The sequence below is a fragment of the Pan troglodytes genome, chromosome 14 (genome assembly GCF_028858775.2).
Source record: "Pan troglodytes isolate AG18354 chromosome 14, NHGRI_mPanTro3-v2.0_pri, whole genome shotgun sequence".
NCBI lineage: Eukaryota > Metazoa > Chordata > Mammalia > Primates > Hominidae > Pan > Pan troglodytes.
In genome coordinates, this window is record NC_072412.2 from 21,342,229 (window position 1) to 21,369,753 (window position 27,525).

The following is a 27,525-nucleotide window of genomic DNA, read 5'->3' on the forward strand; positions in this document are numbered from 1 at the left end:
CTCTGTTCCTCAGAGCACTCTCTTAACTTGTGCTTTCTGCTCATGTGTTTTGAGGATGAGAGAACAGCTTTTTCCCAGCGTTTTTGAGGAAGGGCAATGTCATTTTAGGAAGAAGAAACCTCTATTGTAGATATTACCTGTTCTTTTTGTTTGTACACACACACACACACTCTATCTCCTGTTGGTTCTTGGTTTTGTTTCTATGAAGAACCCTAACTAGTACATCATATAATGCAAATAATAGAATATGTGACCTTTTGTGCCTGACTTCTTTAACTTAACATCATTTTTCTTAGATTCATCCAAGTATATCAGTACTTTGTTTCTTTTTATGGTTGAATAATATTCCATGACATGTACATGCCACAATTTCTTTATCCATTCATCCAGTGACGATCATTTGAGTTGTTTTAAACTTTCAAATATTATGAATAATACTACTGTAAGTATTTTGTGTATAATTTTTTGTATGGACATACATTTTCACTTTCTCTTGAATATACACCTAGGAGTAGAATTGCCGGATCATAGATCGTATGTTGATTCTATGTGTAATTGTTTGAGGAATCATCAAACTTTTTTCCACAGTAGTTGCACAATTTTATATTCCCAGTAGCAATGTGTGAGAGTGCCTGTTTCTCCATATCCTTGCCAAACTTATTTTTCATTTTCTTAGTTTAAGATATCCTAGTCGGCGTGAAAAGGTATCTCTCATTGTGGTTTCGATTTGCATTTCTTTAGTGACCAAGGATATTCAGCACCTTTGCTCTGGTTTAGAACCTGCAGTATAATTATGCATAGCAGAAGTGAAAGCAGCAATCCTTTTCTTGTTCTGATTTTGAAGGCAAAATTTTAGGCTTTCACAATTGAGTATGATGTTAGTTGTGGTTTTCTCATAAAAGACCTTTATTTCGTTGCAAAAGTTCTCTGCTAGTCCCAGTTTTCAGAGTGTTTTTGGTATGAAAGGATGTTGAATGCTGTTAGTGGATTTTCTGCATCTATTGAATTCTATTAATGAGGTAAATTACATTAATTTTCTTATGTCGAACTGCCCTTGCTGTCCTGTGATAAATACCATTTGATCTTGGTGTGTAATCCTGTTAATATGCTGTTAAGGCTAGGCATGGTGGCTCACACCTATAATCACAGCATTTTGTGAAGCCGAGGCAGGAGGATCTCTAGAGGCTAGGAGTTTGAGGCCAGCTTGGAAAATGTAGTGAGATCCTGTCTCTAAAAAATTTTTTTTAAGTAGCCAGGCATGGTGGTATGCACCTGTAATCCCAGCCACTCAGATGCTGAGGCAGGAGGACTGCTTGAGCCCAGGAGTTCAAGTTCAAGGCAGCAGTAAACTGTCATTGCACCACTGCTATTTAACCTGGGCAACAGAATTAGACCCTGTCTCAAAAAAAAGTGCTGTTAATATTAATTTGCTAGTATTTTGTTGAACTGTGGTGTGTGTGTGTATGTGTGTATGTGTATGTGTGTGTATGTCTGCATTCCTAAGAGATGTTTGTCTGTAGTTTGCTTGTAGTATCTTTGTCTGACTTTGGTACTAGAATAATCCTGGCTTTATAGATGTGTTAGGAAGTGTTCCCTCCTCTTCTGATTTTTGGAAAAATATTTGAGTATAATTGGTGTTAATTCTTCTTTACATGTTTAGTAGAATTCACCAATAAAGGCATCTTGTCCTGGAATTGTCTTGTTGAGAGGTTTTGATTATGGATTTATCCTCTTGTAGGTCCTTTGAGATTTTCTACTTCTTCTTGAGTCAGCATTTTCAGTTTGTGTGTTCTAGGAATCTGTCCATGTCATCTAGATTGCATAATTGTTAGGGCATCTAATCTCTATAGTTTCTGTAAGGTTGACAGTAATGTCCTTACTTTCATTTTTGATTTTAATTACTTGTGTTTTATCTGTTTTTTCTCACAGTCTAACTAATGATTTATCCATTATATTCTATCCTTTCAAAGAACAAACTTATGGTTTTGTTAATTTTACTGTTTTTATATCCTCTGCTTTTCTTACCTTTGCCCTAATCCTTATTATTTCCTTTTTCCTACCGGCTTTGGGTTTAGTTTGCTCTTCTTTATGTAGTTCCTTAAAGTTTAAAGTAAGGTTGTTGATTTGAGATCTTTCTTCTTTTCTAATGTAGACATTTACAGCTATAAATTTCCCTCTGAGTACTGCTTTCATTGTTTCTTGTAAGTTTTGGTATATTGAGTTTTTGTTTTCTTTTGTCTCAAAGTATTTTCTAATTTCCCTATTGATTTCCTTTATTGGGCTGTTTAAGTGGGTGTTGTTTAATTTTTATGTATTTGCAATATTTTCAGTTTTTCTTCTGTTACTGATTTCCAGCTTCACTCTATTGTGGTCGAAGAAGATATTTTGCATGATTTCAATCTTTTAAAATTTACTGAGAGCTGTTTTATGGCCTTACATATGTTCTATCTACGAAATGTTTCATGTGAAATTGAGAAAGTGTATATTCTTTTGTTTGGTGAAGCATTCTGTATATACATTTAGTCTAATTGGTTGGTAGTATTGTCCAAGTCTTTTGTTTCTTTATTAATCTTCTGCCAAGACATTCTATTATTATGGAAAGTGATTTGGTAAGTCTCCAACTATTATTGTAGAAGTGCTTATTTCTCCCTTCAATTCTGTCAATATTTGCTTCATGTATCTTAGGTCTCTGTTTGTTACATCTGTGTTTATAATTGTTATAACTTCATAATGCACTAACCGTTTTATCAATATAAAATGCCCATCTGTCTCCTGTCACAATTTTTGACTTAAAATTTATTTTTTCTGATATTAGTATAGCCACCCAGTTCTTTGTTGGTTACTATTTGCATGGAATTTTTTTATCTTTTCACTTTCAACTTATTTTTGTCTTTGGTTCTAAAATAAGTCTCTTGTAAGCAGAACATTGTCAGATCATGTTTATGTTATCCATTCTTCCATTTTCTGTCTCTGAATTGGTGAGTTTAACCATTTACTGATTATTAACCATTTAAACGGATTACTGATAATGAGGAATTTACTTCTGCCATTGTGCTATATGTTTTCTATATGTCTTATATCTTTTTGTTGTTATTGTTCTTAAATTCCTCCAGTACAGGCTTTCTTTGTGTTTGATTGACTTTTGTCTAATATACCATTTTGATTCCTTTTTTATTTTATTTTCTGTATATTTTAAGGTTTTTTTTTAGTGGTCACCAGGGGTATATTAAATGTATAACTAGTTTGAAGTGATATCAACTTAGCTTCAATAATATACTTTAACTCTACTCTTATGCAACTCCATCTTTCTTTATCTTGCTGTTGTTACCTATTACATCTTTATATGTTGTATGCCCATTAACATAGATTTATAATTACTGTTTTATGTAATTGTCTTTTAAATCATATAGAAAACAAAAAGTGTTTATAAACCAAAAGTACAATAATATTGAGTTTTATATTTACGTATGGAGTTAACTTTATGAGTGATCTTTATTTCTTCATAGGGCTTTGAGTTACCATCTAGTGTCCTTTAGTTTCAGTTTAAAAAAGTCCCTTTAGCATTTATTGTAGTGCAGGTTTACTAGTGACAGATCCCTTTAGCTTTTGTCTATTGGGGAAGGTCTTAATTTAGCCTTCATTTTTGAAGCCATGGAAATCTTGGCTTAACAGCTTTTAAAAATTCAGTACTTTAAATATATCTCACTGCCTTTTGGCCTCCATAGTTTCTGATGAAAAATCAGTTATTAACCTTATTGAGGATCCTTTGTGTGTGACAAATTGCTTCTCTTTTACTGTTTTCAATTTTTTCTGTTAACTAGGACTTTCTACAGTTTGATTATAATATGTCTCTGTAGATCTCTGAGTTTACTCTGCTTAAAGTTGAGTATTTTGTGTGTAGCTTCACATCTGTCATCAAACTTAGAAAGTTTTTGGCCATTATTTCTTTACAAATGTTTCTGCTCTTTTCTCTTTATGACTTTTATAATATGTGTGTTAGTATAGTTCATAGTGTGCCATAGGACCCTTAGGCTCTTAATTTTTCTTCATATTTTTCTTTCTGCTTGTCAGACTAATTTTAATTACATTCTCTTTAAGTTCACTGATTCTTCTGTCTGCTTGAATGTGCAATTTAACTCCTTTAGTAAATATTTTATTTCAGTTGTTTTACTTTAAGCTCCAGAATTTCTATTTGGTTCTTTTTAAAAATAATTCTTTTTCTTTATTGATATTCTCTATTTTTTCATATATTGTTTTCTTGATTTCTTTTAGTTCTTTATCCATGGTTTCTTTCAATTTTTGAATAAGACCGTTAATTTAAAGTCTTTGTCTAGTAAGTCAGATATCTCAGTTGGTCTTACTTAATTTCTCTTTTTTCCTATAAATCTATAATTTCCTGTTTATTTGTATGTATTGTAATTTTTGTTGAAAAGTGAACATTTTGAATATTGTAATGTGGTAATTCTGAAAATAAGATTCTACCTTTTCTCCAGAAATTGCTTTTGTTGTTTGATGAAGGGTGCAGTTGTCTCTTTTATGGAAGGCATGTATTTCTTGTCATGTGTGTTCTCTAAAGTGCCCATTGTGTTATCTCTACAGTCAGCCAATGACTTGACAGGTATTTTCTTAAATGCCTGGATCCAATAAGAAAAGAAAGGTGCCTGTCTTTGAAAACTTCTAATGATTTATGTGGTGGGAGTAGTGACTCCAGCGAGTGGGGGTTGATATAATATCTAACCTCTGTGCTGGCCTCTCAATGATGAAAAGCAGTGATCAAACTGAATCATTTCTATTTTGAGGGAACACAGTCTCTATTTCCCAATCTGGTTCTAGCTAGCCACAGCAGCATCATGGGTGCCATCTCCATATCTGCCTGTCACAGGGTTTGGGGATGGGTTGATAGTGGCTAAGCAAAACACCAAAATTCAATGAAATTTACCAGTCTGTTTCTTCATCAAGCGCCTCCCAGGATGTTGAGAGTGTTCCCCTAGATTCCAGAGCTCCAAAATTGTTGCCTTACAGTTCTTGCCAGCCAGCTTAATAGAATTGTGTGTGTGTGTGTGTGTGTGTGTGTGTGTGTAAGGACAGATTCCTGGAGCTTCCAATTCCACTATCTTTTGTGATGTAACTTCTCTTATATTATGTTTGTTCTTCTATTTATTAAGAAGAATCCAAAACAATGTTTAGACTCTTAGCTCTGGTAGAAATGGTACATTCACTAATTTTCCAATTTTGCTGCTATGGCCTATAGACTAACAAGTGGGAATCTAGAAAATGTATCAGAATTTTAGATCATCCAAGGTGGATAAACTACTCCTTTGCACTCCAGAACCTCCTGGGGACAGTAGAGAAATAAGGTGATTTTGAAGACTATTGTGAGAATGTGGAGGGTGTTTTAGTTAGTTAATTAAATTATAGATGGAAACTCCATATTTAAGAGCATTAACTAATGTCAATAAAAGAGAACAAAGTTAAAACAATTTCATATCTAGAATGTTTAAGAAAAATTTACAATATGAACAATATGATATAAAACGTCTCTTAGAACAGCTTAAACAAGGCATCATGAAAACTTGGGAAAGTGTAGGTGATGACTTATCATGGGGCTTTTCCATTCCAAAGAAATACTGTTCTCTCCTGCGCACATCTTCAAGTCAGCAAGTTTCTTGACAGAAGGCGGTAATATCACACAAATGAAATTATAAGGGTCTGTATTAAAATACATGCACTTTTTGCTACTTACACTCTGAAAATAACAAAATGCATTCATTTGTGATATTTATAATTTTTTCTTCAGTTTTTAGTAAAAAAAAAAAAGTTAACATATATACTTTGACTAAATAATACTCTTAAATCTCCATGAGGTAAACTACTGTTTTTATTTTCTGGTTACTAACAGGGTTTAGGGAGTCAATTCCTGATCTAAATTTATCTCTAAATTCTAATAGAAAATGAATTTTAAAATCATATAGAAGAGGGAAATTTTAGAGATAATAAAACTCTCTATTTTGTAGGGAGACCGCAGAATGCTTATTGAACAAGAATCCAGTTTGATGTTTTGTTAAGTAAGGACAATTAGTGTCTTAGGTCCTTTTGAATTTAATGATAAAGTATATTGTATATTTTAATGTATAAAAATTGTAAGTATTTTGCATACAATTTCTATGAATCTGAAATGACACCCCAATTGAGTTGTTTCTTCCCAGTGAATTTTATGATTAGATCTTAAAAACATGGGCACATTCACAATAAATGCAGTAGATTATAATTTGAAAGGAGTGATAGTAATAAGCATAAAAGAAAACAAAGATAATGGCAGATTTAGGTTTTACTGGCACATGAGAGGTCAGTTTTTGAGATATTTGAAATAACATAGAGTCTCACTGTATATAAACAACCTGATAATTTTTTTAAAGTTTCATAACCAAGTCAGCATTTCAGAGGGAAGAAATTTTGATGAAAGCCATGCTGTGTAAAAATTAGCTCCTGTATTCATTAACTCTGTTGGGAAGCAAATGTTTCACCTAAGGAGGAATGTTTCTCAGGAAGCTAGTGTACGATATGTGTGTATTGATTAATTTTAGGTCTTAAAATATTCAATGCAACTTGATAAAAATCAAATTGACTACAGAGAATTAAAAATATCATAATATAAAATTTCATTTTAGGTATGTGTAAGTCGTTTTCCACTGAATTCTGTGTCACGTGAAATCCTTACAAAATTTTATAATTTATAGATATGTGTCTGTATATGTATGTATACACATGTACATGCATGATTTACATTTGTTTTTCACAGAATGGAGGCAATATTAGCTTTCCTTAAAGAAAACCATGACTCTTGACAGCTCTTTAAATATTTTGCAGGTTACTGTGACTGATTCAGTTCAAACATTATGTGGCATGAACATTTGCTCATGTGTCATATTGATGTTGATGATGTTAGCTGAGAGAGAGGAAGTACTTAACTGGAATACTATGCTTCTCAGTTTAGACACTAATTTTCTAGCTATTGCAAAACACATTTCATTCTCACTTTAGACACACAGGGTAAAAGGCAGACTCTGCATTCACAGACTTGGAGAGCTCATGGAAATTCATTGCAGTTCTTAGCAATTCCACCTTTGATTTTTCTCTTCAGAGATGAATATGATTCTAAGAACTACTCCAGGAGCTTTCAAACTTTTGTTTGGGATGCCACCATCTTTGAAGCCTTTTTTTCTTGTTGGCTGGAAATTTTGTAAAATGTCTCTGTGAATTTCCCCTATGGCATGTCGACATCCAAGATGGTAGCCGTGGGAGGCCCCGGCCCCCTTAGTGGCGACTCCACTCAGGAATGTGCACAGCTGCAGGAACCTGGGCTGCTGCGCGGAGGGGATTGTGCAGTTGCTCAGCTGTGTGATCCAGTGAACACAAAATATTTCACTCGGAAACTAATACTGCTTTAAGGAAAACTTATGGGGGGAGGAAAAACAGGTGAGACCAGATGATCTAATCCAATTAAAACCATGGGATCTTTCCTTCTTATCTTTAAATAGTTTGCTTCCAAACATACCGTGGTGTGATTGTTTGCCTTGTTCTAATGTGACATAAGGGTGTATTTTCAATTTAAATGCACTGTGAGGTGCCAAAAGATCACTAAGGGAGTTTGTGGAATATGTTTTCCTTAGAGCTCCAGGGCTCAATATAGAGCAATTTTGCTTGAGGAGAAATGGAGATCTTAAATGAGCTCTAGAGGTCTCTTTATATCACATTTATAAAATGACAAATGGATTGAAGTAGGTTCAAACCACAGTGCAAACTCCGGGAAAGTTCCAGGGTATGAGGTCAAATCTGTCTCTCTGCTGTTCGTTTTTCTCTTTGTGCCTTGGCTCTGTCTTTCCTTTGTTTCACCCTCTTTCTCTTGGTTCATCTTTTTCCCTTTTGTCTCTCTTTCCTCCTCTTACAATTTTGGAGAGCGTAGCCTGTTTGTTCTTCATCTTTTCCTTATCTATGGGCCTCATGACCCTTTTCTTTAAAGCATTTGTTGTTCATGTCCTTATTGCTTTTAGAAACCAACAGAAGTTTCTGACATCGTATAATGAATATGACTGAGGAAGAAGCCAAAGTTGTACTTAAAGAAAAGAGATGCTTTCTAAGAGAATCTGGTAGTGTTTACAAACTATGTTAGTGTAACACAAAATATTTATGAAGTAATTTCACAAAGGTAAGTCAAGCCCAGAGCCAGGATCTAAACTAAGGAACAGAGTAGGTGTTTGAGGAATGAATGCTGTCTTCTCCCCTCTGTCCTCCAGTAAGGAAGCACACCACTGTGACAATTGAGGGGTTCAGAAGAGGGTGATTTCACAGCAGGTCATGAAAGGTAGAGGGCTGGTTAGAATTGGACAGAGATGATGACATAACAGCTTTGGAATGATGCTACTGTGAGGTGAGGGGCTTGAAGCAAATCTTCATGAGCAAGCTGTTAGTCTTGATAAATAAGCTATTTTACTTGGTTCCTGTCTTATCTTCGTGGAGTAAGTAGCTTAGTTATTTTTGCGGCTTCTCAGTGTCATTTATCACAGGGACAGGAAAGTATTTTGGATTCATTTTTCAGCCTGCATCAACTTGTCGTGTGTACATCTCATTATGGTGCATCACAGTTAATTACTTACATGTGCTTTTCCCTCAAGACTGTGAACAATTGATAGCATTTAATTTTGTATCATGATAAACATGTTGCCTGGTGGCAATTTCAGCCACATTTTAAAGTGAAATGGATAATGTAATGTCAAAACAAAAACTAACTCAACCTCCCCTACTGCATTCACCCCCTCCCCCACCCCACAATGAAGCACTGTGATCATAGTAATAGAGATGACCAGAGAACCTTGGCACTTGGGCTGACTCCTGGCAGCTGGACTGGCAGGATTTAATAGTAAGAATACAATTTTGTGATAGAGGTGAGTGGACCACATTGCTCATTCCTGAAAGGATGCATTTTGCCTGAGGTTGCTGTTTCTCGTTGTTGCAGGCAAGCTGTGGAAGACTTAGCTGGCTTCTGCTGGTCTCAGAGGTCAACAGGTATATTCACACGAGTTTTCTTGAAATCTGCATGCCATTGCACAAACTCTTTTAGATTTTGTAAACTCGGTAAAACCATTTCATTTATTAGGAGTAAATATAGAAAGATCTATAAGTTAACTAATGATATTTATCAAATGCTTATTTTTTGGGACACCATACCAAGCCTTTCAAGGTTCATTATAACTATGGACAATTTGTGATGCATGGGTGCCAGGTGTGCCAGATTTCGTATTCTAAGGCAAAGAAAATATATATAAGCAAGATAGGTTAGTAGCTCAGCTTCTTTGTTGAGATTTATTTTCAAAAGCAAATGTGACTTATTTTTTCTTGGCAAACTAGGGCCTGTCCTGAGAAGCATAACCAGGTTGGTGAGAGGATCTAGAATCTTGTAATATGAAGAGCAGGTGAGGGAATTAGGGATTTTAGCCTGGGGAAGAGAAAACATAATGGGAACAAGATAGCTGTCTTTAAATGTTTGAAAAGCTGTCAGGTGGGAAAAGGATTAGACAGATTCTGTGAAACTCCAGAGGGCATAAATATGGGTGGAAGTTTCAAGGAAGCGGGTTTGGGTTGAAAGAAATTTCTAACAATTTGAGCTATAGATAAAACAAATGATGTGTTCTAAAACACCGTAGGGTGTGTTCAAGAAAGGAATTTCTGCACCAATTAATCCGTGGACGTTTGGATTAGATATCCTCTAAGGGAACTTTCAGCTCTAAGGCTCTGTGTTTCTTGGGGATGAAAATCACACTTTACACAAAGAGGTAGTTCGGTTTGCCATAACCAGTCACAACAGCCAACTTACAGATGTCCTGAGAAGCAAACTCAAACACTGCTTATGCGGACCTCTGAGCCCAACCCCTGCACGCGTCTCCATTTTCATCCAAGAATCCTCTCTTCCCCAGTGTCCAACTTTCAGCCTTCTTGGTGGTTCTAGATTTTTCTTTTTTGGTGAGAGCCATCATATAGGCCAATTCCTCTGCCTAGAATTTCTTCTTTTCACTTTTTCCTTAGCTGACTCTATGCCTCTCAACGTAAATGTCTCTCTTTCCAAAGAAGACATTCTTTTTCTTTTTCCTTTTTAATGTTTACAGGATCTGCGCGATGCTTTGTTGCGTGTATACACTACATAATGATCAAATCAAGGTGATTAGCATATTCATCACCTCAAATATTTATCAATTAGTTGTGGTGAGAATATTCAAATTCCTGTCTTTTAGCTTCTTTGAAATGTACAGTACATTACTGTTAACTATAATGACTCTCTTGTGCATTAGAACACCACAACTTATTCCTCGTGTCTAACTGTAATCTTGGACCCATTGTCCAAACTCACTCCATTTCCCCTCCCCTTTACCCTTCCCAGCCTCTGATAACTTCCATTCTACTCTGTACTTCTATGAGCTTGCCTTTTAAAAATTCCACGTATGAGTGAGATCATAGTATCTGTCTTTCTCTGCCTGGCTTATTTCATTTAACATCATGTCCTCCAGCTTCATTTGTGTTGTTGCAAATGGCAGGATTTCATTCTTTCTGACGGCTAAATAATATTCCATTGTGTATTTGTACCATGTTTTCTTTATCCACTTATCACTTGATAGGCACTTTGGTTGATTTCATATCTTGGCTATTGTGAATAGTGCTGCAGTGAGCATGGAGGTGCAGAGATCTCTCTGACATGCTGGTTTTATTTCTTTTAGATATATACCTAGCAATGGGGTTGCTGGATCATATGGTAGTTGTGTTTTTTTATTTTTTGAGAAATTGCTATACTGTGTTCCATAATGGCTGTCCTAATTTACATTCCCAGCAATATTTGTTATTGTTTGATCTTTTGATAATAGACATTCTAACTGGAATATGGTGATATCTCATTATGATTTGGATTTGCATCTCCCTGATGATTAGTCATATTGAGCCTTTTTTATATATATGCCTATTGGCAAGTTGGATGTCTTCTTTTGAGAGCTGTCTATTCAGGTCATGGGAAGCCATGCTTGATTCAGTGGTTAACTTCCTCTCTGAAGACCCTGCATGGCGTGGCACATTGCCTTTTTATAATACTCTTTACTCTGTTTGAGAATTATTTGTTCCCTGTCTGTTTTTCCTGTAGGACTGGAGCCTGTTTGAGGGCAGGAACATGTCCCTTGTTCTTGGCTGCATCACCAGTTTTAGACATGTACTGTATACTCATGTATTGACATTGAATTTACTTTTCAATTTTCACAAACTCATATATTGTGTGTGGTAGCAGTGTGTTGCTATGAGGGATGATGAGCTGTGAAGATTTAGAAACTGGGAAGCTTTAAAAAATTTAAAGCTTTTAGTATCTTACAAGGTTGAAGGATTTCTTTCTCATGATAACGCCTTTGGAGTTCTTAGAATAGCTGTCCACACGTAGCACCGTAATTCTTCACCTAAGAGGAACAAAAATGCATGGTCAGAATTACCTGATTTTTGCACAGAGTGAGCCTAGCAGGGAATAAAATGCTAATAGTGAGACCAGATGAAAAGGTGACAAGTCAATAAATGACTTTGCACATAATTATACTTGGTTTACTTCTTCTCAGCTGCAGTTGATCTCAGTTACCACCTTGAGAGTAATACCCATTCTTCTCCACTCTAAACTCTAATGACCTAGTCAGCTGACCAAACAGGAAAATGTTTGACTGTAACCTCTAGGAGAGAAATTTATAATACTTTATTGCAACCCAGTAATATTTACTTGTTTTATTGTCTGAAAAACTATTCTTTATTATTCCTGCTGTTTTTGCCTAGGAAAAGTTAGTTTTCTTTCTCCAAGAGACTTGCCATCTGTTGACAGGCATTCACACCAGTTGGCATGAAAGATCACGGAACAGCTTTCCTGGTGGAGTTTGGATCCATGTTTATCATTTACAGTTAATTAGAGGTGATTTCCCTGAACTTCTTGGGTAGTTTTGAGACCAGATTGAGAGGAAGAGATTTTCGTTTCTTTGTGTTTGTGTAACCACATGAAACAGTTTGTCTCCTCCTGCCCATCCATCCCCTTTTTGCTGTAAGAAAATAACTCCAGTCTTGTGCTACTAACTCTCCTGATAAAAATTATTGGCCTTTTGTTAGGCAAAACAAACTAAACCCATGGCCCAGATTCATGGATAATATTTTTGGGGTTAACTGCTTACAGAGATCTTTAAAAGTTATTATTATCCAGAGAAGAGATAGCAATAATAGTTAGGGACCATTTTGTAGCAGTTACCACTGTCCTAGAAATATCAGCACAGAATTATTGATTTTCTAATGAAAAGAAGAGTAAGGCATACAAGTAGTTGTAATGTGTGTAGCGCAGAGAATAAGGTTGATCCATTTTCAGTAGGGAATGGGACTTCAGTTATTTTTCCACGACTGATGATGAGTCTTTGATGAGTCATCCTTACTCTCAGCTGGTTACAGTCAAGTCAACAAATATTTCCTGAGAAATACAGAGGAGCAATGAGACAAGTATGGATTTTACACCAAGGATTTCTTTGGGAATGAAGGTACGAGCTTTCTGGGCCCGTGGATCTCATTGCATTGTTTGGGAACATATGGATTGGATTTGTGATGTTAGTCATATTAGCAAGATACTCAGGTCAACAGAGTCAAGAAGTGTGTGTGTGTCTAAGTCACATAATAGAACAATAAATTCTTTTGGTTGTCTTTTATTTTAAACATAGTGAGACCTTTTATCTAACAAAAGCCAGGTGTGCCCATGTATGCTGGTGGTCCTAGCTACTCTGAAGGCTGAGGTGGGAGGATTGCTTGAGCTCAGGAGGTAGAGGCTGTAGTGAGCTGTGATCACTCCACTGTACTTCAGCCTGGGCAACAGAACAAGACTCTCTCTCAAAAAAGTAAAATAAAATAAAATAAAGCAGCAATTAGAGCATCCAAAGAGTGCCTCCAGATAGTCATGGTGAGAACAGGTCAGTCAGTTGGGAATTGATAACAACTGTGATGAAGGTGGCAACTGAGGTCAACTGCAGCAGTTTAAGCACTTTGGTAAACAATGCTTTAGATCCTATAGTTTGAGAACATTGCAGTAAAGTCAGTTAAGGGAAATAAATGAAATTGACCCGCGAGAAGATTGTTAAAATAATTGCCCTTGAGAGACAAAGAAGTCTATCTTCTGGAGGAGCAAGCTCTCTCCACAGAGTCAAATGTCTCCACTGAGACACTTCCCTGGTATGACTTCGGTTACCTAGAGGTGCTGCCTGTGGATGCTCTAATCTTGGGGTGGCTCTTTCCAAACTCCTGCCTGTGCACTCATGCATTCTTGCAGAAACCCACAGTGGCAGGGATTCCTGTCCTGTGCCACACGTGCCTGTGGAATTCTTGTCTCTGGGATTGTCAGGCTGTCACATTTGATAAATCCTAGATTTGAAAAGGAAAAAAAGAAACAAAACATTTACATCAAACCAATATGCAACGGCCAGAGCTGAGAAGAAAAATGGTCCACCCCACTGGCCTTCTCTCTCTCTGCCCTCCTTCTCCTCCTCCTTCTCTTCTCTCAGTCAGCAAAACCTGGCAAATTCTTACGAATTCAAAGCTGGAACAAGACTGCTTTCTCCCCAGCGCCTGCTCCTTAAGCCCTTGGATGTTTGTGGCCCTACTGCACTGCTGAGCCTGGCAAAGGGAGAGGAGGTCGCGCAGGACAAATTGAAGCAGTGAAGGGATATTTGGCACCAAATTTAGCAAGAAATCCTGCAATCCTGTGGGCCAGCTGAGTCCATTACTGTGTAGGATACATCCACGTGGAGCCTTTCTATGGCCCTCAAGGACAACTGATGGACCAGTGGCAGAATGCCATGTGGTCTTAGAAAAGGCTTTTAAATCTCTTGTTCTTATTTTCTGAAGCTCATGCACTTTTTATTTTATTTTTTTAATGCTGGAAAATTTTGCTATTGGCCTTCCATTACCTAATTAAAATGAGAACAGTATGTGAGGAAACTAGTGTGTAAGAAAAAAGCTCCTCCACTCTTGAGCAAGTTGCACTTCCAAGCCCTGTAAGAGATGCTCCCCCTGGAGGGCGACTCACACCCGAAGAGTACCCCTCCCGACTTTGGTGATTTCAAGCACTTCAGAAGGAGCAACATTTGGTATGTCAAAGAAGGGATGTGCGAGAAGGGGAGAATTTTCCACAAAAGCACAGCTCGCTGCCAGAGAGCACACATGAGGCCTGAGCATTTGAGCAGAAACCACTCTCATATTTGAAAGAGCTGCAGCGAGGCAGAGAGAACTGGAGGAGAAGGCTGAAGAAGCCAATGTATTTTTCAGAATGTGGCAAAAGTTCTTGGTGGTAATCCTACCTGAGGCAAAAATATAAAAGCAGATTTAGACCTCCTTATTATGTTAAGCCAAATATGACCTTCACCTTCCAAGAAAGAAATCGAAAAAAAGTGAAAAAAAATTGGGCAGGAAACTGAAATCCCAATTTTTCATATGATCCAGTGTAGAGAACCTAAATCCTTTGTATTTTATATTCTCACTGTTTAAATGTAAATCGCATCATATATGGTCTGTGGGCTCTGTGACGGTTAAGAACGTCAAGTCACAGTTCTGCCCTCCTTTCTCCACTCTGGAGGGTGAATGCGTTTTCTCTGGGGGCAGCCTCCAGGGAGTGCTCCACACCGGGAGGAGGGCTGAAGTATCTTGTTGTCTACTGAGGGCTTTCAGACTTAGGGACCTAGGCCACGTGGTTAGGGGACAGGACCAGAATGGGAATGAGCCCTTTCCTTTTTGTCTTTCTGTTGATAGTTCCATACTATTAAGAGAGATACTATTAGGGTTGTCTCTTTTCAGCTCCCCATCCGCATATCTGCCTACCTTTTTTGAATTCCTGCAGTGCTGCCTTTCTCCAAGTCCATATCTTGGATCTTGTTGCATTTCCCTCAACCCTCCACCCAGTGGTGATGCTTCCCAGGCTGAGGTGTTGCTTGCCTTCACCTGTAGCTTGCATTGACTCCAGAGCCAGCCTGCCAGCCTGAAGGTCTTGAAGGTACCTCAAAGTCAGTATTTCCAAAATCAGGATTATTCATGCATTTGCTTATCAACAACATGCTGTGTACCAGATCCAACCACTTAACACACTCAGTGATAAAGCAGCTTTAGCATCATTTTAGGAGCACGGACTTTGGAGAAGGGAAGGCTGGGGCACATTTAAGCTGTATGAACTTAGGCGAGTTACAGAACTTCTCAAAACCTCATTTTTCCACCACAAAGGTTGGATAATAACACTGTTGTCTTGAAGTGTCATTGCAAGAATAAAATGGGATGATGTTGTAAAGTATATAAACAATGCATGCTATATAATTGAGATCAATAATATTAGTTGTTGTGAAAGAGATGTGTAAAATAAATATGGGAACACCTAAGTATGTGTTAGTGCATCAGGGACAGCGTCATAGAGACAGAGCTGTTGAGGTCCTCCCTCAGAGACAAGAGGCAGCCAGCCAGGTAGGAAAGAAGGAAGGGTTTTCTATTCTTCTATTTGTGAAGGTATGAGGAGGCAGCATGAAATAGCACAGGCATTTGGTAAACATTAAGTAGTGTAATACTGAGAGTGAGACTTTGTGAGGATAAGTGAGGAGATAGGGAGGTAGAATGTACACAGGCATCACATCACCATGTAACTTTGTGTTAAGCTAAATAGTTTCAATTTTATCCTGGAAGCTATGGGGAGCAACTACAGGGCTTTAAGCATGGGAATGGCATGATCAGATTTATATTTTAGAAATAACACATTGGCAACTGTGTGGAGTAGGCATTGGAGTCATGCCAGGCTGGAGGCGGTGAGACTAGTTAGGAGGCAGTTGCAGTAATCCGGGCAAGACTTGTTGAGGGCCTGGATTAAGGCAGTGACTTCGCAGATAGAGAGAATGGTGTGGATATGAGTGGATATTAAAGAGGTAGAATCTGTAGGACTTGGTAACTTTAGATGAGGGCTAAATGAGGAAAGAGAATCTGGGATGCCTGCCAAATTTCTGCTCTGGGCAAGTGGATGGATGAGTCCACGGTAGCATCACTCAGTGAGATATGGAATACTGAAAGATGAAAACATCTTGACAATGGGCCCAGTTTGGGACCCAAGGAATTTTCTGTTAGATTAATTGAGGAGAGATGGCTAATAAGGTCTGGTCATTTCTTTTCTTTCAGAGGTAGGGAACCAACATCCAGGAGATGGTAAATGGAGTAGTGTGTTAAGATGAAGAGTTGTGTGTTGAGTGAGAAGAGCCAAGGCCAAGATCTGGGAAACATGGGCACTCAAAAGAAGGAGGATGTTGAACTAGTCGGTGACATAGCCTACACCAGCAAGCCATGGAACCCCAGAGAGAATCAGGAAAGATCGTTCAGTGTCACAGAAGGCAAAGGAGAGGCTGAGTCATGTAGTCAAAGACACAGACCACATCAAGTTAGAGAAGAGAAAACTGACCACTGGGTTGGAAACATGGAGGCCATTAGTGACCTTGGCGAGAGCAATTTTATGGGCACTGTGGGAGGAATGCCCGAACGTAGTGTGTTGAAAGAATGTGGGAAGTGAGAAAGGGTAGGTATCCAATATATTCTACTGCTTCAAGAAGCTTTGCAGTGAAAAAGGGAGAGGCGTAGAGAATGGAATTTAGAAAGGAATTTGAATTTGAAGAAATTCAAATTTGCTTTCTTTTTACTTTCAATTTATTTATTTTTGGAGTAGAAATGTGGGAGAACACTGTGTGTGTGCGTGTGTGTGTGTGTGTGTGTGTGTGTGTGTGTTGTAGGGAAAATCCAGTAGAAGTAGAAATATTGAAATAAGCGATGGGATGCAGCCCTTGAGGATGTGAGAAGGGGAGGGTCACAGAGCATGAGTGATGGCACGGCCCAGCTAGAAAGGTCACCTCCTTGAGACAAAAGAGAGTGAGGAAAGACCAGTGCAGGCATAAATATGTTTTGTTTTAATGATGGGAGAAAAGAGTTCTTTCTTGATACATTATATTTGTTTCTGTTAGGCAGGAGCAAGTTGATTTGTTGAGAATATGTAGCAAGGAGGCTTGAGGATGGAAATAACATTTAAAGTAGAGGAAAGAGCTAACATGCATTGTGTGCTTACTGTGTTCCGATTGGAATTTACTTGAAAGGTATTGACTTTTTTAATCCTCAAAATCACCCTATAAGTCAGGTAAAATTAGCACCCTCATTTTACAGATGAGGAAACTGAGGCACAGATATTAACTGTCTTGACAGAGGAGAGCTGGAACCCAAAGTTTTGCCTCCATGACCCATTCTTTTATGCATTTATACATCTGTGGAGCACCAAATTCGGAAGTACTACAACTGATTGAAATAATAGACCATGAAGTCCAATCTTTAAAGGAAAGAAAATTAAAACTCAAAAAGGTAACAGTGGCTTCAGATATTCCTGCACGATGTGAAGGAGTCTGGGATGGGCATCTTCAGAGAGTATCTGTGACCTGGAATATGGCTGTGGCAAGACTTAAGAGTAATGAACCAGATCAGAAACAAACAAACCCTGGAGGGGTTGCTGAAGGGAAGTGGAGTCAGACAAGTGAAACTACTCTAAGGTTAAGGTGTTGGCTGGATTGACCACTTATATTTTAGCTTTACTGAGATATAATTGGTGTACAATAAACAGCATGTATTAAAGTGTAAAATGTGATAGCTTTCAACATAGTATATTTCATGACACAATCACTACAATCAGGATAATGAACCTAACCATCACCCTCGAAAGTTTCCTCACACCTCTTTGCAATCCCCCCTCACTCTTTCCCATTTCACTCTGCCCACCCCATGCCCAAGGAAACACTGTTTTAGTTCATTCTGGTTGCTGTAACAAACTACCATAAAGAAGTTTGTTTATAAACAACAGAAATTTATTTCTCACAGTTCTGGGGGCTGGGAAGTCCAAGACCAAGGGGCAGGCAGATTAAGTGTTTGGTGAGGATCTGCTTCTTGGCTCATAGATGGCAGTCTTCTCTTTGTAGCCTCACAGGGTGGAGAGAGGAGGCAAGCTCTCTCAGGAATCTTATTAAGGACACTAATCCCATTCCTGAGGGCTCAATCCTCATGACCTTTGCTAACTCTAATTACTTCTTAAAGACTTTACCTCCCCACACCGTCATCTTGGGAGTACAGATTTCAACACATGAGCTTTTTGAAGGGAAACACACTTTCAGACCATAGCACTGATCTGCTTTCTGTCACTATAGGTTAATTTGCATTTTCTAGAATTTTACAAAAGTTAAATCATACCACATTTTTTTTTTTTTGGTTGTCATTGATTTTTTTCACTTGCCATAATTATTTTGAGTTATTCACATTGTTGCAAGTATCAATAGTTAATTCATTTTTACTACTGAGTAATATCCATTGTTTGGTTATGCCACAATTTTGTAATCTATTCATCTGTTAATAAACCTGAGAGTTGTTTCCAGTTTTGGGTTTTTACGAATAGAGCTTCTATGAATATCTACATATGAGTCCTTGTGTAAACAAATGCCTTCATTTCTCTTGGATAAATACCTAGGAGTTGATTGGCTAAGTCACATGGTAGCTATACACTTCACTTAGTAAGAAATGACCAGATTGACTTCCAAGGTCAAAGTGTATTGTATCATTTTACCTTCCCAACAGAATTGTATAAGAGTTCTAGTTGCTCTATATCCTCTCTGAAACATGATACAGCCAATCTTTTTAATTTTATTAATTATAGTTAGTGTGTAATAACATCTCATTGTAATTTAGTTAGCATTTCCCTAGTGACTAGTGCTGTTCAGCAGCATGCTTTAATATGGTTTTTGATATCTGTATTTTTTTGGTAAAGTATCTAAACATTTTTTTGTTATTGTTGACTTATCTCCTTTTTTATTAAGTATCAGTTCTTCATAAATCTTTTGTACAAAGTCCTTTGCCAGATATATGATTTGCAAATATTTTCACTCATTCTGTGGCATTTTTTTTCATATTCTTATGCAGTTAATGTTTTTGGAAGAATAAAAGTATTTAATTTGGATGAAGTTCAATTTATGGATTTTTATTTTATACCTTGTGATTTTTGGTCCTATTTAGAACATATTTGCCAATCCCAAGGACATTAACATTTTTCTCTTAAGATTCATTTGTATATTTTGTAAGGTTACATTTTTTTCTTTGCATATGGCTATTCACCTTACAGCACAATTTTGTTGAAAAGATTATCCTTCCCTCATTGAAATGCTTTAAGGCCTTTGTTGTAAGTTAGTTGATCATATGTGTAGGAGTCTATTTCTGGACCCTCTATACATTGCCATTGATGTATTTGTCCACCTTTATGCCAGAACCACATTGTCATGATTATTGTAGTTTTATAATAAGCCTTCAAACCACGTAAGTGCTGTAACTTTGTTCTTTTTCAAAGTAGTTTTGACTATTCTAGGTCACTCACATTTTTATATAAATTTTAGAATCAGCTTACCAATTTCTGTAAAATCCTGCTGGAATTACAATTGGAAAAGCCTTGAATTTATGGCTCCATTTGGGGGTGATTGGGTCTTAAGAATTGGGTCTTAACCTTGAAATGTGTATTTCTCTATTTATTTAGGTCTTGAATTTCTCTCATCAATGTTTTGCAGTTTTTAATGAGCATATCTTGCACATCTTTTGTCAAATTTATTACTGAACACTGTATTTTTGGCCCTATAATCAATTATTTTTAAAAACATTTTATTTTAGAACACTTTTAGTTTTGCAGAAGTTTGAGCAGATAGTTCAGATATCAAATAATCACCTTTCATACACACTTTATCCTGTTACTAACATCTTACATTAATGTGGTGCATTGAAGAACCAGTATTGCTCCGTAATTATTAACTGAAGTCTACAGTTTATTTAGAGTTCTTCAGGTTTTTCCTGATGTCCTTTTTTCTGTTTTAGGTCCCTTCCAGAATACCACAATACATTTAGTTATCATGTTTCCTTAAACTCTGCTTGGCTATAACATTGCTCAGACTTTTCTTACTTTGAGGATCTTGATGGTTTTGAGTCGTAATGATCAGGTATATTGTGGGATGCCCTCTATTGGAATTTGCATTATGTTTTTCTCATGTTTAGACTAGGGCTATGTGTTTGAGGAAGAAGGTCACAGGAACAAAGAGCCATTTTCATTGTATTAAGAGTACATGCTATCAACATGATTTATGAATGATGATGTTGATCTTGATACCTGGTTGAAGTAGTGTTTGTCAGGTTTCTCCACTGTAAAGTTAGTGTTTTATTCCCCCTTTTCATATTGTACTCTTTGGTAAAAAGTCACTATGCACAGCATACCATTACAGAGTGGGAAAGTTATGTTCCGTGTTAGAGGGACAGAACTAATAGGATATGTGTGTGTGTGTGTGTGTGTGTGTGTGTGTGTGTACATGCATATACACCCTGTATATAGACACACACACACATACACCCTATATATACACCCTATATATACATCTCATATATACATCATATATATGTATGTATGTATGTAAATGGGAGTTTATTAAGGAGCTTTACACGATCACAAGGTCCCACAATAGGCTGTCTGCAGGCTGAGGAACAAGGAAGCCAGTCCGAGTCCCAAAGCTAAAGAACTTGGAGTCTGATGTTCGAGGGCAGGAAGCATCCAGCTCAGGAGAAAGATGTAGACTGGGAGGCTAGGCCAGTCTAGTCTCTCCACGTTCTTCTGCCTGCTTTTATTCTGGCTATGTTGGCAGCTAATTAGGTTGTGCCCACCCAGATTGAGGGTGGGTCTGCCTTTCCCAGTCCACTGATTCAAATATGAAATATCTTTTGGCAACACCCTCACAGACACACCCAGGAACAATACTTTGCATCCTTCAATCCAATCACGTTGACCCTCAGTATTAACCATCACATGTTCCTTCTCTTTTAGGGTGAAGAATACATATGATTTATTTAAAATTCTTCTGCAGGGGAGATTTGTCTCTTCTCCATTTATGGATGTGTTCATTTATTTATTTATACCAGTAAAGGCTCAAGGGTATTAATTTTAGTCTTTGGATTACAATCCAATACTAATTAATTTATTTCATTGGTCAAATTATTCCAACTTTCATCATCAGGAACCGTTATGGACCCAAAGTTGGCTTCTATGCCTCCTTTGACATACCCCTATCAATCAACGTGTGGTGTGTGCATTTTTTTTTAGTACTTTCTTACTTTCTGATATTATAAGATGCCTCGGGCTCACCCAGTGTATTTTCTGCTGCAGTCCTAGATTCATCCATTTTCTCCAAGGGGTCCTGGTCCCTTGGAATTAGAAACCAAGATTTTGGCACAAGATACATTTGTTGCTACTGGATTTCATTTCTTTTAGGCCATCTCAACTGACAGAGCAAAGAAATATGTGTATATATGCTAATCCATGTATAGACATGTCTGCAAATATTCCTACATATAACTGTATCAACATCAAGCTAGACATGAGTTCATACTGATATCCCCAAATCTAATCCATTACCACACCCTTCTCCCCATGCTCATCTGTAAATTCTCACTACAATAGAGAGATACCTGACTCCTACTATCCACCATCTATTTACTTAATTTATCAATTACAGTATACATGAGTAGCATTATCAGAATCATTAACCCCTCGCCCCATGGGGAGCAACTGTCAACTACAATACAATTGCTTATATGCAGCACCTTTTGCCTTTAGTACTACAGATTCCATTCATTTCCAGAGGTATTGGTTCAGCCCCTTGCCCCCACTCCCTTCATTTAGATTGTCTCACACATTTGTAATACAGTTAGACTCTCTAGTCAGTCTGCGTTCTTTCCTTGGATGCCCTAACTCCCTAAATTATTTTTTTAATTCGCTTACATTAAGGTGCACTCTTTTAAAACTTTTATTATTTTATTTTATTTTTCCATAAGTTATTGGGGTACAGGTGGTATTTGGTTACATGAGTAAGTTCTTTAGTTGTGATTTGTGAGATTTTGATGTACCCATCACCCAAGCGGTACACACTGCACCATATTTGTAGTCTTTTATCCCTTGCCCCGTTCCAACTCTTCCCCGCAAGTCTCCAAAGTTCATTGTATCATTCTTAGGCCTTTGCATCGTCATATCAATGAGAACATATGATGTTTGGTTTTCCATTCCTGAGTTACTTCACTTAGAATAATAGTCTCCAATCTCATCCAACACTGCAAATATTGTTAACTCATTCCTTTTTATGGCTGAGTATATCATGTATATATCACAGTTTCTTTATCCGCTCATTGATTGATGAGCATTGGGTTGGTACCACGATTTTGCAATTGTGAATTGTACTGCTATAAACATGCATGTGCAAGCATCTTTTTCAAATAATGACTTCTTTTCCTATGGGTGGATATCTAGTAGTGGGATTGTTGGCTCTTGTGTTGTAAAGTTCTATGGATTTTAACAAATGCCTAATGTCATATATACACAACTGTAGTATCATAGAGAATAGTTTCACTGCCCTAAAAATACCTTGTATTTCACCTATGCTTTCTCTCCACGCTCCCTGACGACCACTGATGGTTTTACTCTTTCTACGGTCTTGTCTTCCAGAATTGGATAATTGGAATCATGCAGAATGTAGCCTTTTTGGAGTGGCTTCTTTCACCTACCAATATGCAGTTAAGTTTCTTCCGTGTCTTTTTATGGCTTCACAGCTCATTTCTTCTTATCATTGAATAATATTCTATTGTATAAATATACTCGTTTGTTTACCCACTCACTCACTGAAGGACATCTTGGTTGTTTCCAGTTTTGGGTAATTATGAATAAACCTGCCATAAATATTTCTGTATAGGATTTGTGTGTGAGGGGAGTACCTAAGTTTTCCACTCAGTTGGGTAAATACCTAAGTACATGATTGCTTTGTTGTGTGGTAAGACTATTTTAGCATTGTAAGAAATTCGAACTGCACTATTTTGCATTCCTACCAGCCGTGAATGAGAGTTCCTATTGCCTTGCATCCTCTTCAGCATTTGGAATCATCATTTTTTTCCCTTTTTTTTTTTTTGGATTTAACCATTCTAATAGGTGTGTGGTGATATCTTATTAATAATTTAATTTGCAATTTCACAATGACGAATGATGTTGATCATCTTTTAATATGCTTATTTGACATTTGTGTATCTTTTCTAGTGAGGTCATTGTTTAAATCTTTTGCCCGTTTTTAACTGGATTGTTTATTTTCTTATTGTCCAGTTTTAAGAGATCTCTGTGTATTTTGGATACAGGTATATTATCTGTTTCTTTTGTTTGTTTGTTTTTTCCTTTGTTCTTTTTTTTAAATTATTATACTTTAAGTTTTAGGGTACATGTGCACAATGTGCAGTTAGTTACATATGTATACATGTGACATGCTGCTGCGCTGCACCCACTAACTCGTCATCTAGCATTAGGTATATCTCCCAATGCTATCCCTGCCCCCTCCCCCCACCCCACAACAGTCCCCAGAGTGTGATGTTCCCCTTCCTGTGTCCATGTGTTCTCATTGTTCAATTCCCACCTATGAGTGAGAATATGTGGTGTTTGGTTTATTGTTCTTGCAATAGTTTACTGAGAATGATGATTTCCAATTTCATCCATGTCCCTACAAAGGACATGAACTCATCATTTTTTATGGCTGCATAGTATTCCATGGTGTATATGTGCCACATTTTCTTAATCCAGTCTATCATTGTTGGACATTTGGGTTGGTTCCAAGTCTTTGCTATTGTGAATGGTGCCGCAATGAACATACCTGTGCATGTGTCTTTATAGCAGCATGATTTATAGTCCTTTGGGTATATACCCAGTAATGGGATGGCTGGGTCAAATGGTATTTCTAGTTCTAGATCCCTGAGGAATCGCCACACTGACTTCCACAATGGTTGAACTAGTTTGCAGTCCCACCAACAGTGTAAAAGTGTTCCTATTTCTCCACATCCTCTCCAGCACCTGTTGTTTCCTGACTTTTTAATGATTGCCATTCTAACTGTTGGGAGATGGTATCTCATTGAGGTTTTGATTTGCATTTCTCTGATGGCCAGTGATGGTGAGCATTTTTTCATGTGTTTTTTGGCTGCATAAATGTCTTCTTTTGAGAAGCGTCTGTTCATGTCCTTCGCCCACTTTTTGATGGGGTTGTTTGTTTTTTTCTTGTAAATTTGTTTGAGTTCATTGTAGATTCTGGATATTAACCCTTTGTCAGATGAGTAGGTTGTGAAAATTTTCTCCCATTTTGTAGGTTGCCTGATCACTCTGATGGTAGTTTCTTTTGCTGTGCAGAAGCTCTTTAGTTTAATTAGATCCCATTTGTCAATTTTGTCTTTTGTTGCCATTGCTTTTGGTGTTTTAGACATGAAGTCCTTGCCCATGCCTATGTCCTAGGTTTTCTTCTAGGGTTTTTATGGTTTTACGTCTAACGTTTAAGTCCTTAATCCATCTTGAATTAAATTTTGTATAAGGTGTAAGGAAGGGATCCAGTTTCAGCTTTCTACATATGGCTAGCCAGTTTTCCCAGCACCATTTATTAAATAGGGAATCCTTTCTCCATTGCTTGTTTTTGTCAGGTTTGTCAAAGATCAGATAGTTGCAGATATGCGGCGTTATTTCTGAGGGCTCTGTTCTGTTCCATTGATCTGTATCTCTGTTTTGGTACGAGTACCATTGCTGTTTTGGTTACTGTAGCCTTGTAGTATAGTTTGAAGTCAGGTAGTGTGATGCCTCCAGCTTTGTTCTTTTGGCTTAGGATTGACTTGGCAATGCGGGCTCTTTTTTGGTTCCATATGAACTTTAAAGTAGTTTTTTCCAATTATGTGAAGAAAGTCATTGGTAGCTTGATGGGGATGGCATTGAATCTATAAATTACCTTGGGCAGTATGGCCATTTTCATGATATTGATTCTTCCTACCCATGAGCATGGAATGTTCTTCCATTTGTTTGTATCCTCTTTTATTTAATTGAGCAGTGGTTTGTAGTTCTCCTTGAAGAGGTCCTTCACATCCCTTGTAAGTTGGATTCCTAGGTATTTTGTTCTCTTTGAAGCAATTATGAATGGGAGTTCACTCATGATTTGGCTTTCTGTTTGTCTGTTATTATGGTACTTATTATGATACATTGTTTTGATGTATTTTAAGTTTCACCACTGTAAGCATTCGAGAGCAGAATCATTTGTTTTTTTGAATTATTTCTCTCTCTTTATAATTGTAGTCCCCAAGGTGTTGCTATTTAATGATAGTTAGTTATTCTCATTATTCTTTCCATAGCTAATGCTTAGTTCTCTGCTTGACACATGTATGTATTCATAATTGTTTGATGAAAGCAACAAAAATTAATTCCAGGCACAGCATGTTTTGAAGCCAACCAGCAGAATGCTGAAATATTTTGTGATATAAAGCTAGTGCTGATGGTGACACATAGAAAGGAATCCCCATTTATTTGTGGTGTTATTTTAAATTAATAAGCTGGTAGGCTTTATTAGTAATGCAGCTACAGATTTCTGACCTCTGGACCCCTCAGGATGAGGAAGGGCAGAGAAGGTAGATTTGGAACTTTATCACTTGTCTGGGCCACCAGAAATATGGATTAGATGTGTGTATTGCTCCATAAACATGCTGACATAGTGCAAGACTTTTGGGTTGCTTCAACAACCCTGTCTTGGCTCTGAGCTCAGATTCTCCTATCCCATTTCCAGCCTGTCCTTTCCTATCTCAGGGAGGAGGAGTAAAACAGGAAAATGTGTTTTGTGTAATTGTTGGAGGTTTAAGAGGTCTAAAATGAGTAGCACCATCTTGAGTCTGTAAAATCAATCAGAGCAGGAATAATGAGCAAAAAAATCTTTTCAACAAAGTTTCAATGAAATCATAACAAGAAAGAAGTGACCATTTAGGCCTCCTTCAGTCTTCTTTATATTATGAGTCAGAAATTTAGGAGGACTTCCGAATGTTCCTACTCTTAAAAAATGAAGACGCCTGTTGTAAAACACTTAACCCAATCAAGGATCACAACCATGTTTCTAGGGCATTCCTGATTGTCTTTGTGATCCTTTGAAATCTTGTTATTGAGAATGTTTTACAGCCATGAATGAATCATGGAAAAAGCCTCTCGAAGTCAAGCTTGAGCACTCCTGGGCTATCATGAACATTTATCAGCTTTTTTGGTGGGAACTTTCTCTCCAGTGTAGTAGAACAGTCCTGAGAACCTGGTCTGCTAATTGCATTGAATTGCTTGAACAGGCTATTTCTTTCTTAAGAAATCACTACCCTTGCTGGAATGAACCAGGCTGTTTCTTCCTGAAAAGTTTACTGCTGTCTTCTTACCCTGGTTCTCTCCTGCCCTCTTTGGGTAAACCTACATTCTAACCTTATTTATTGGTATTCTCTCTTTAAAACTTCAGATGTGCATAATTACTTTCAAAGACAATAGTATCGAATTTTTTTGCAAGTACTTTTACTTTTGATTACTTCGACATTCCCATGAGATAAAGCTCAAAAAATTTAAGCATCACAAGATGATAGCTAAGGTCACACATTTGTAGAGGTGGAATCTAGGCTTCTGTCTCCTAAACCAGGATCACTCCACTGGACTACACGGTATTGAGCACTTGCTATGGACTTTGCATATATTAACTCATAATTTTGAAATGTTATTTAATGCCAGTTTTACATATGAGGGGACTGAGGCTTAGAGAGATAAAGCCATGCTCTCCAAATGATACAGTAATAAATCCCAAAGCTGGTTAATATTTGGATGTGATAGAGTCCAACCTTTGAGCCATGCTCTAACACCTCTGTGGCTTGGCCAGAGCTATTTTTCCAAGACCAAGGTCACTTCATTTGGTTGCTTAGGAAATGCCCTACATAAAGGTGCCTAGCTTTGGATATTGGCAAGGCTGAAATCAGCCCAAGGTTTACTGGCTGGATTCATCAGGCCTTGGGCGTGTCAGAGTCATCAGGGAGGAATAACTTAAACTGGAATGTCCAGTGGGGACACTGTCCTAGGCTTTTTGGAGGGGTGCCTTTTCAGCACATGCAAAGATGCCATATGTGCTGGCTGTGAGCCTGGCTGGGTTTTTCACATGTATTCCTACCTTGGGATCATAGTCCTTGCTGTCTTATCCAGCTCTCCTATAAAATCAGCCTGGGGTATGATCAGGGCTTAAGAGGGAGGAGTTTAGAAATCCCAAAGTTAGTTTATAACTTTTCAGCTAAGTCATGAGGGAAAAATGCGATTTTCATTGGAAATTGCCTCTGTCCCATTCAGGTAGAACTCAATATCTAGGCTTGAGATTATGTACTTTTATAAAGAAACTTCAGAGTTCATTGAAAATGTTATCAGCTACCTACTTGCTACTGATAAAAAAAAAGACTATAATATTTACTAAGCAGGTAAAGTATCAGGCTACAAACTGTAAGCTTTCCTATTGCTGATATTTGATGTTTCTGGTG

General features: G+C 37.4%; 1 long non-coding RNA gene across 1 annotated transcript in view; it reads left to right on the forward strand.

Annotated features, from left to right (window-relative positions):
* Window positions 1–884: 884 nt before the first annotated feature.
* The window catches only part of LOC134808187 (uncharacterized), a 114,451-nt gene continuing 87,810 nt past the window's right edge, over window positions 885–27,525 (forward strand). Inside the window, exons 1-2 of the long non-coding RNA XR_010150624.1 lie at window positions 885–1,019; window positions 22,655–22,722. This is a non-coding gene — a long non-coding RNA (uncharacterized LOC134808187). The remainder of the gene's footprint in view (window positions 1,020–22,654; window positions 22,723–27,525) is intronic.